The sequence below is a fragment of the Mus pahari genome, chromosome 6 (genome assembly GCF_900095145.1).
Source record: "Mus pahari chromosome 6, PAHARI_EIJ_v1.1, whole genome shotgun sequence".
NCBI classification, from domain to species: Eukaryota; Metazoa; Chordata; class Mammalia; order Rodentia; family Muridae; genus Mus; species Mus pahari.
In genome coordinates this window covers 59,562,358-59,572,349 of record NC_034595.1, presented here as the reverse complement: position 1 = coordinate 59,572,349, position 9,992 = coordinate 59,562,358, and the positions used below count along the sequence as shown (strand labels likewise).

Sequence of the window (9,992 nt, the reverse complement as noted above, 5' to 3'; positions counted from 1 at the left end):
TGGGGTTCCAGAGATAAAACTCAGATCACTAGGCCCTTTACCCACTGAGCCATCTGGCCAGCATATGACAAAAAGATTTTAAGCAGGTTACTATCAAGCAGCCTCCCTCAGCAAGAGTTTGAATAGAAGGGAAGAACGTGTGAGGCAAGAAGAAACTGGTCCTGGGAACAAATGAATCATCTTCGTGCTGTAGCTACACCCTAGACGTCCTGATTATTCACAAACAGATGTAGGTTTTCTGCAGTGGCAGTGAGCTTGGATTGGAAAGGACAGTGCCAATGTCATGTCAGGGAGTCAAACTGATGTAAATTAAAGGACCCCCTTCTAAAGAACAAATGCTATCATCAGCAATGCACTCTAACAGTGTTCTCTTGTTACTCTAGAAAAGCCTGCTGTCAGACCCTATAGTTATAGGGTCTCCTTGCAGCTTTTCTCTAGGTTGGATGCCCTTTGGTGGTGGTACCAAAGTACTAAACTCTTAGAGATGTTGTGAGGATGAATCACCATTTCCTCCCGAGCTAGTTTCTGTCGTTACAAAAAGGGGATAGTGATTTTTTTTATTTTTTTATTTTTTTTGTAATGTGACTCAGAAGTATGTGGCAAAGGCAGACTTGGGACTGTACAGGAACAGCTTTCATTGATGAGAAAAGAACTGCTAGGTTATATTTTCTCTGGGTGGCTGCTCAATTCTTACTTGAACAGTTCCTGGACTCCTTATGTAATTTCCCCACGTCTTGTTACTATTAGGCCATAATCTAAGGTAAGGCAAGATTGCTTATAATATTTTCATGCAGTAAAATGTACTGGTTCTATTTTGATATCTGCTGTGCTGTAGACTGTCAAAGGATCCAGAATTCTAGGTTCTCTTCTTCAGAGGAGGATGTTACATAAATGCACTGGTGAAATTCAGGGAAATTTCACCTAGACCAGGATGATGAGAATGACCTTTTGATAGGAACACACACACACACACACACACACACACACACACACACACAGGGTGGGGGAGTGTGGTGGGATAAACACACACAGATGGGTACAATCTCCAGATTAAGAATGACTAAGTGTGAGGGTGTTCTGGAATTAACAGAAATTGGAACTGTAGGCCTGTCCTTCCATCCCCAACCTTCACGATCAGCTAGGCAGGCAGGAGAAAACAGAGGTTCAAAAATATTACATAACTTGCCAGGGTCCTAAAACTCCACATGATGTAACTGGAACCAGTGGCATCAGGGTGTGCCTGACACCAAAGTCCTTGCTGGTTCCACTATAGCACCCAGAAACAAAACCAACCAATCAACCAACCAAACACTGTATTTGGGAATTTGAGGGACCAGGGGATTAAAAGGTTCCTCCCCCCCATTTCCCTTCTGACAGTCTTTAGTTTTTGGTTGTGACGTTATGTTATGTTAGCATCCTAGAGGCTGGGCAAGATCAAACAGGAGGCATTTGTAAACAAAATGACTGCATAGCCTTTAATATAACCACAACTTCCTCCTTTCAGTTTTACCTAGGACTTGATAAGGGGTGGATGACACAGAAGTGGTAGAGGTGGTGGCCAGCGTTAAGTTAGTAAAAGGATGATTCTTTTCTTACCTTTAAGTTGTTTATCAGTTTCAGGACAACCCGTTGGTTATTCTTCTCTTTGTCAGCCTTTTTTGTTTGTTTGTTTTGTTTTGTTTTGTTTTTGTTTTCTCCCCTCTATTTTGTAAGTGAGGATAGGGGTTAAGGGATTCTATAGCAAATTTCTGTAGTGAATCTGCACAGTAGCTCTCCAAAAAAGTTGAGGTCAAAGATTATTCCTTTATCTGTTTTGGGAAGGGATTGTGCATGTGCTTAGGAAAAGAAAAAAGCGATTTGTTCTGGGTCACTCTCCTTTCATACTGACGCACTGAGGGGATTAAAAGGGACCCCCCCTGTCTCCACAATGAACCGAGATTCCCTCACATTCCCGCTCTCGGAGACGAGTGACGAAAGCATCCACATACCTTCTGGAGGGAAGAAAAAGGTGCTGGGGTCTGACGGGGGTGGGGTGGGGGTGGGGGAACCGACAGCTTCCGGCTCCCGGGAAGCCGCGTCAGGGGCGGGCCGCGGGCCGCAGGCGGACGGACGGACGGGCGGCGCAGGGCGCACGGGGCCCCGCCACCCCCAGGTCGCGCTGCCTCGCGTTCCCTGCCGCTCGTGCCCGGTGCGGCCGCCGCAGTCCCGGCGCCGTAGCGGGACGTGGGGTCCAGGGGGCGCTGTGACCCAGCGGCGCGGGCGGCTGAAGCGGCCACCGCGGCGGCGCCCGAGGCTTCGCCGAGCCCGTCCGCCTGCATCGCCTCGGTCGTCCCGCCGTAAGCTGCGCCCCCGGCCGCGCTCGCCCGCGCTTCCCCGGACCCGCGTAGCTGAAGCGGCTGGAGAGGTGCTGGGCCTCAGCCCCGGCCGCTGAGACCGCAGCCCCCTCGGGAGTGCGAGGCTTCGCGGCGGAGCCCCGCTGAGGACGAGGCTCTCGGCTGAGTGACGACCCCCGGGCCATGGAGAGGCGGTGAGTGTGGCGCGCCGCGGTCCGGGGCTCGCCTGCTTGCGCCGCCCAGGGGTCCTGGCGCCTGCTCTTGGGCCGGGCGGACGGAGCGTCCTGCCACTGCGGCCGCCGCGGGCACCCCGGAGCTCTGGGGCCTCGGCCCTTTCTCCGTGGGTCTCCGGGAGACTGAAGGCGTGCGGGGGGCGACTAGGCCCCGAGTCGCCGGGAAGCCCTTAGCCGGGCCTGGGTTCCGGCGCGGCCGGGTACGTAAAGATCGGGCTGGCGGCCGCACCGGTGCCCTTCGCGTTTGTCCCGGGCGGGGCCGAGCGTGCCTTCCTTCCCAGGGCCCTGCGTGCACATCCCGGAGGGAGGCAGAGGACGCTTGTTTGCAAACAGCTTTGGCTGGTTTGAGCCGCAGACTGAGTCCTGCGGAGCCACCCCCCCTGGGTGGGGAGTAGGGAGTATTGAGGTGCAGAGAGTGCGGGGCGCTCGGAGCCCCTGATACTCTGGGAGTAGCATTCACGCCTCCCTTGCTGGAGACACAGCCTTTTGCGTCCTTTTTTGAGGTGAAATTTCATCACCTGCCGCTAGCTCATCCTTTGCTCCTTCTGTTACATCTTGTCTCTGAGCTAGGTCTGCCTTGGAGAAAGCCCCATCCCATCTTTGCTAAGTTTCCTAGCTACTCACAGTTAAAAAAGAAAAAAAAAATCTTTTGTGAAGATGTCTTTTCCACCTTCAGAGAGACAGGAAATGTTTTAATGCCCCAGTCCTTGGTACTAAAATGTTGCACTCAAATAAGACAACGGATGGCAAGAAGATTTTAAATCGTACTAATTATCCTAATTGCAAGGACATGCCGAAAATGGGATATAAACTCAGTTGTACAAGAAAAATGATTTGTTTTGTTCTGGTAATGATGTAAAAAAAAAAGTGATTGTAGTTTGACATTACACGTCAGATATTGGGGGGGTGCTTCTTGTTTATGATAAATGTGATTACAGGTTATTTTCGTTTTTCTACTATATAGGACTTATATGTACATCTAGAACGTCAATGCATGAAAATATGTATATATAGTAGAAAATTTGGATATGCAGAGAGGCACTATATTGGCTTTCAATATGTACTTAATAACTGGAGAGAGATTACTGGTAATGTCATATGTTTTGATGGTCATTCAGAGTTTACAGTGAGAGTGTACTGATAGTGACTTAAAAATTATTATTATTTTTTTGGTATTAAATTAAGAATGCCTGGCTGGTCCACTTTACAGCCAGATATTTGTTTAAAATTTATAAAATATGTTACTAATTACTAGAGTTAGAGCCATCAGTTAATATGCATAGTTACTTGTAAGACTCCAGACTTAACCTTCCTACAGAGTGTGGGAATCTCCTGAGGTCTAAGTAGGGTCATCATGTTGAAGAAGTTTGAGGACCCGTTGTGTTAGTGTTGTAGCCTTGCCTTTGTCAGGTCTGTAAGATTTATAACCATTTTTAACTGTAAAACATTGGCTTGATTAGTATGTTGGTTAACTTCGGTTTTAAAAGTCGAATTCTTTTCTCAGTGTTAGAATTGGGGGTGCTGATTAAAATACTCAATTTCTAGTCCCCTAAATCAGAATTGTAGGTATAACTGTAACTCAAAGATCTTGATTTTTTTTTTTTATATTTACCAACCTTCTTGATTCTTAGTACTACCAAATTTGGACATAACTGATAAAAGAGATTTGCTTAGGTGGTCACAATTGTCCTCTCTCTAGCAAAACTATTGCTCTTAAGTGGCTTACAGATGGTCTTCATAGCAACAGATAATGGTTTTGTAATGCAGCTAGAAAAACAGCTGTTTCAGTCAACAAACATGGTGAGCCTGTGGTGGGAATGTTAAGGAAACCTGTCAATATTGTCTGTAAAATGCAGTTAGGTATTTGGAAGGCTTTTAGAAGACAGCATACAAAAAGTATTTTATAAATTTTTAAAGTATAAATTTTTAAAGTATAATTTTAGGTGATAATAATATCAGGTTCTGTTTTAGGTGTTCTGGGAAATACAAAAATGACCAAGGTTTCTGCTAGCAATTAGCTAATTGTGGAAGCAGGACAAGTTTAATTAACTGTTACATGGCAGGGTCAGAAAAAGGTTGTATCTGAGTGAAATGAGGTAGATCTCTGCTTAGGGTTTCTGTGTCTCATCCAGGATCTTGCCCTTCAAGTGCATGCATCCCTAAGGAATGGGAGGTCACTCTGGAAGCCCCAGTTTAATTCTCAGAATTGGGAAAAAAAAATCATATGGAATGTTCCTTTATTTTCCAATTTCTGATTCAATGTTTTCTTTAAAGAAAGAGTAGCATGTGTTGCCTGGGAAGTACCAGTTTTATATTAACTCCTTAGTGAAGAAAGAACAAATGAATGAGTAGGGATGAACTCATTCCTTCCTCTGTTGCTAAGCTGCCACTTTTATTCCATTCATGGAAGTTTATTTGGCTCCTCTTATGTGCTTGCCACAGACTGGTGGTTGCAAAGTACAAAGCTTGATTAAAAGATAATTGCCTAGATTTTAGTTTAAGTTCTTTTGTTTCTAGGGGTGGTATACAAGTGTTTTATGATTATTAATTGCATAGCATGCTGCAGTACAGAGTATGGAGTCAGATGTGAAGAGCAATGAGATACTTAGGTTCTGCATTTCTTATACTTTCTTGTTTCTTTACTCCCAGGGAAGTAAACGTTTCTGTGAGGTACAAGTGATCATAGACAGGAAAGAGAAATGTTCCTTTCCATTTTTTCTTTTGGAGAAAAGAAAAATAAAAGCCAGATCTTGTGTACTCTGTGTACATATAGGTTGTCTTCTCTCTTTCCTTTTTTTTTTTTTTTTTTTTTAAGATTTGTTTTGTGTATACGAGTACACCATTGTTCTCTTAAGACACACCAGAAGAGGGCACCAGACCCCCCCCCCCATTTCAGATGGTTGTGAGTCACCATGTGGTTGCTGGGAATTGAATTCAGGACCTCTATCCAGCGTCTCCTTCTGTTCGTCCTTTCTTTTTCTTTCTTTCTTTCTTTCTTTCTTTCTTTCTTTCTTTCTTTCTTTCTTTCTTTCTTTCTTTCTTTCTTTTGACTAGTTCTACTTTTGGATTTTTAAAAAAAATTTGATGGGAAAATTTTTATTGTAATGTGCACATATTTTTCATTTCATCTTTAACTAAACTAATATTCTATATGCCTAGGATATACTTGTTACTTTACTTTAAGCTTTACATTGGTCTTTAATTTTACTTCATTTGTGGATATTTGGCCTGCAGTGTGTGAATTAATATATAGAGTGACATTCTTGGTATATACTTATCATTGGAAAATACCAAGTTGCAGATGCTGAACAATAATACTTCATGTACTTTAGTTTAAGAACTGAAGAGTATTACTCAAAGCATAGACTTTTCCTTATAATCTATAGTGATGACACTCCAGAAGAGGGCATCAGATCTTGTTACGGATGGTTGTGAGCCATCATGTGGTTGCTAGGATTTGAACTCTGGACCTTTGGAAGAGCAGTCGCGTGCTCTTACCCACTGAGTCATCTCACCAGCCCGAGAATCAAAGTTCTTTTTTTTTTTTTTTTTTAATATTTACTTATCTATATGACTACTCTACTTGTATGTATGCTTGCATGACAGACAAGGGTATCAGATCCCATTACAGATGATTGTGAGTCACCAAGTGGTTGGTGCAAATTGAACTCAGGACCTCTGGAAGAGCAGCCAGTGAGCCATCTGCTCACTGAGCCATTTCTCCAGTCCCAAGTTACAAGAATCAGAGTTCTTATAACTTACATACATATACATACATACATACATACATACATACATGTGTGTGTGTGTGTGTGTGTGTGTGTGTGTGTGTGTGTGTATACTGGCTGTCCTGGAACTCACTTTGTAGACCAGGCTGGCCTTGAACTCAGAAATCCACCTGCCTCTTGATCAGTCTTGTTTACACTCTTTTAAGTCTTTATTCGTCTATAAAATAAAGCTAATAGTATACATTTTATAGGATTATTGTGAGGATTAAATAAATCAGAGCTTGTTCTATATATAAATAAGCATTACTCTAGAAATGGAAAATATATTTCTTTGAGTTTTGAGAAAGTTTAAAAGATTATTCATTATTCAGTTTTCTGCTAAGAAATAAAGCTAGCAGGCTGATAAGATGGCTCAGTGGGTAAGAGCACCCGACTGCTCTTCCAAAGGTGCAGAGTTCAAATTCCAGCAACCACATGGTGGCTCACAACTATCCTGACTCCCTCTTCTGGGGTGTCTGAGGACAGCTACAGTGTACTTACATATAATAAATAAATAAATCTTTAAAAAAAATACTATTTTTTAAAAAAAGAAATAAACATTAAAAAAAAAAGAAATAAAGCTAGCATGACCGATTGCAAAGATTGCCAAATTAAGGATGAGACAAGTTTACAGAATTAGTATTTTGATTATATAGTTAATAGAATGTCTCATACTTCATCATAAATTTTATTTAATTTTATTTATTTATTTAAGTATTTTAATAAATACTTTGAAATTGTTATTTATAAGTTCTCCATTTTATAAATTAGGTAGTGCTTTAATTTTTTTTCTTTCTTTTTGTAAGGTCTGATGTATCCTGGTCTAACCTAGATCTTGTGATAGTAGCTGGGGCTGATCCTGAACTTCTGATCCTCTCATTCTGCTTCCCATGTGATGGGATTATAGCCATGAACCACTGTGCCTTGCTTAAATTATTTTAAATAGTCCAACTAAGAGAACTGAAGTGTTGTAAAAAATTGAACAGTATGTATATTTGTATTTATACCTTTCAGAACTTTTTGGAAAATAAAGTAAACATAAAATCTGTTAAAGGTATTCAAAGTCAAGAAACAGTTTTTGTTACACAAGGGAAAAAGAATTTAATGTACATTGATAGGAATCTTTAAGCAATGAAGATTGCTTCCACAACATTAGCTGTAGAGACTTTAAACTACAAATGAATAGTACATATATTTCAGCCAAATTTAGAATATTAGGGAAGGGTCTATTTTTATGGTCTATGTCTTGAGATACAAGTTAATGTATACATAATTTACCCATCTAAACTATAAAATTTAATGGCTTTTACTATAGTCATAGAGTTGTATAAATGTTGATACTATCTAATTTGGAACATTTTCATCACTTCAAACTGGTATCTATTAGCAATCACTCCCAATATCTTCCCAATTCCCCCAGCCCTGGACAAACACTAATGTGTTTCTGTTCTAAAGACCTTCTTATCAATTCTGAACACTTAATATATAGAATCCTATGATGCGATTGGTTTATATCAGTATAATTACGTTTTCAGAGCTCAATAATAATGAATCTGTAGCTTATTTCTTACTATTGTTCAATCATATTCTATTGTATAGATATATACCACATTTCATTTATTATTCTGAAATTTGGGTATAGTTTTTTGGCTGTTATGAATAATGTTAAGAAACTTCTTGCTGGGCGGTGGTGGCGCATGCCTTTAATCCCAGCACTTTGCAGGAGAGACTGGCAGATTTCTGAGTTCAAGGCCAGCCTGGTCTACAAAGTGAGTTCCAGGATAGCCAGGACTATACAGAGAAACCCTGTCTTGAAAAAAACCAAAAAAAAAAAAAGAAGAAGAAGAAGAAGAAGAAGAAGAAAGAAACTTCTTTTACAGATTGTTATGTGCATGTATACTTTTATTGCCATTGGGATACACATAGGAGTGGAATTGTTTAGTCAATTTAACCTTTTGAGGAACAGCCTGGCTGACTTAAGTGGCTGCAACATTTTATGTTATTACCAGCAAGTGTGTGAAGGTTCTAATTTCTTCACATCCTTACCAACTCTTGTTTGTTACCTGCCTTTTGATTATAACCACCCGAGTAAGGTGGAAAGGTAATGCTTTATTTCCTATTCATAACTTGTTTACAGTCATTAGGTATATTGTTGAAGCTTTTACTTGGAGACAAATTATGAGATTTGATGATAAGAAATGTTTTTGGCTTGAGGATAAAAACTGTATACTTTTAGTGAGCTCATTAAGTGGAACTGGTTAATCATATTGGGTGGTAGTGGGGGTGGGACACCAGATTTTTAAAAAATTTTTTATTAGATATTTTATTTACATTTCAAATGTATCCCCTTTCCTTGTTTCCCCTCTGAAAACCCCCTAACCCACCCCCCAGAATATTACACTGTAGCCCATGGTGGCCTGGAACTCACTATATAGCTCAAACCTCAGGGATTCACTTGCTTCAGCCTCCAAAGTGTTTGGATTACAGGAAAGCACCACCATGCCTAGTCTAAAGAACATTTGTTAACAAAAGGCAATTGTAAGCCCCAGGCTTGATTTTCCTTTAAATCTGCTAAAACATTTCTAAAAATTTAGAGTCCAGTCGTATGTTAACATTTTTAAGTACCCAGGTCTGATAGATTGTTAATGATTGCCATTACCTACCTATGATATATACTTTTTATATAAGTATAGATTAATTGTTAGAGGTAGTGGTGGACGCCTGTAATCCTAGCATTTGAGAGGATGAGGCAGGAAAATTGTTGGGATTGAAGGCCAGTCTGGGATATGTAGTGAGACACTGTCTTAAACCAAACCAAACAATTATTATTGTTATTAGTCATTGTTCTTTAGTCTTTGTTTGTTTGTTTGTTTGTTTGTTTGTTTGTTTTTCCGAGACAGGGTTTTTATGTATAGCCCTGGCTGTCCTGGAATCACTCTGTAGACCAGGGTGGCCTCAAACTCAGAAATCCACCTGCCTCTGCCTCCCAAGTGCTGGTATTAAAGGCATGTGCCACCACCGCCTGGCTGTTCTTTAGTCTTATGTTTAGAATATTGCTCTATATTTTATTCTGCTTTCAAGGTATTAAAACTTTTTTATGAGATTTTTTTGGGGGGGGAGACATAGTTTAACAATAAAGATTTGGCTAATATTTTTATTTTTAGTTTTCTTCTTGGCTAATATTTTTAAAGTTTTGTTTTTTAAACAAGTTAGGAAATACTGCAGGGCACCATTGTTTCAATATCAAAGTACAAGTTTGGAATTTTTATTATGCATCATACATACTATTTTTCCATTGTAAGATTACTTTGGGGGAGTTTGGTAAGATGACACAAGCCTGTAATCCCAGGCTAATGCAGGAGGATCATGAGTCTGACATCATTCAGGTCTACATAGTGAGTCCCTATTTCATGAAGCTAAGGGCTAGTGAGGCAGCTCAGTGGTATAGTGCTTTTCCAGTATGTGCAAGGCCCTGGGTGTGATTCCTAGCACTGAAAAGAAATCACTTTAGATCACTCTGTTGCCTCGGGAGGCAGAGGCAGGCGGATTTCTGAGTTCCAGGCCAGCCTGTTCTACAAAGTGAGTTCCAGCACAGCCAGGGCTACACAGAGAAACCCTGTCTCGAAAAACCAAAAAAAAAAAAAAAAAAAAAAAAAAAA

At 40.7% G+C, this 9,992-nt stretch overlaps 1 protein-coding gene and 1 pseudogene across 3 annotated transcripts in view; one reads left to right on the top strand and one right to left on the bottom strand.

Moving 5' to 3' along the window:
* Positions 1 to 1,432: 1,432 nt before the first annotated feature.
* LOC110323830 lies at positions 1,433 to 2,863 on the bottom strand (annotated as a pseudogene). Its single transcript, XR_002380648.2, has 2 exons — positions 2,771 to 2,863; positions 1,433 to 2,710 (listed from the first exon to the last, which is right to left on the bottom strand). The product of XR_002380648.2 is annotated as a translation initiation factor IF-2-like (transcript).
* The window catches only part of Zfyve9 (zinc finger FYVE-type containing 9), a 133,551-nt gene continuing 125,722 nt past the window's right edge, over positions 2,164 to 9,992 (top strand). For both annotated transcript variants that reach the window (XM_021200452.2, XM_021200451.2), the window contains exon 1: positions 2,164 to 2,527. The gene's annotated coding sequence lies outside the window, so the exon portion shown is untranslated. The remainder of the gene's footprint in view (positions 2,528 to 9,992) is intronic.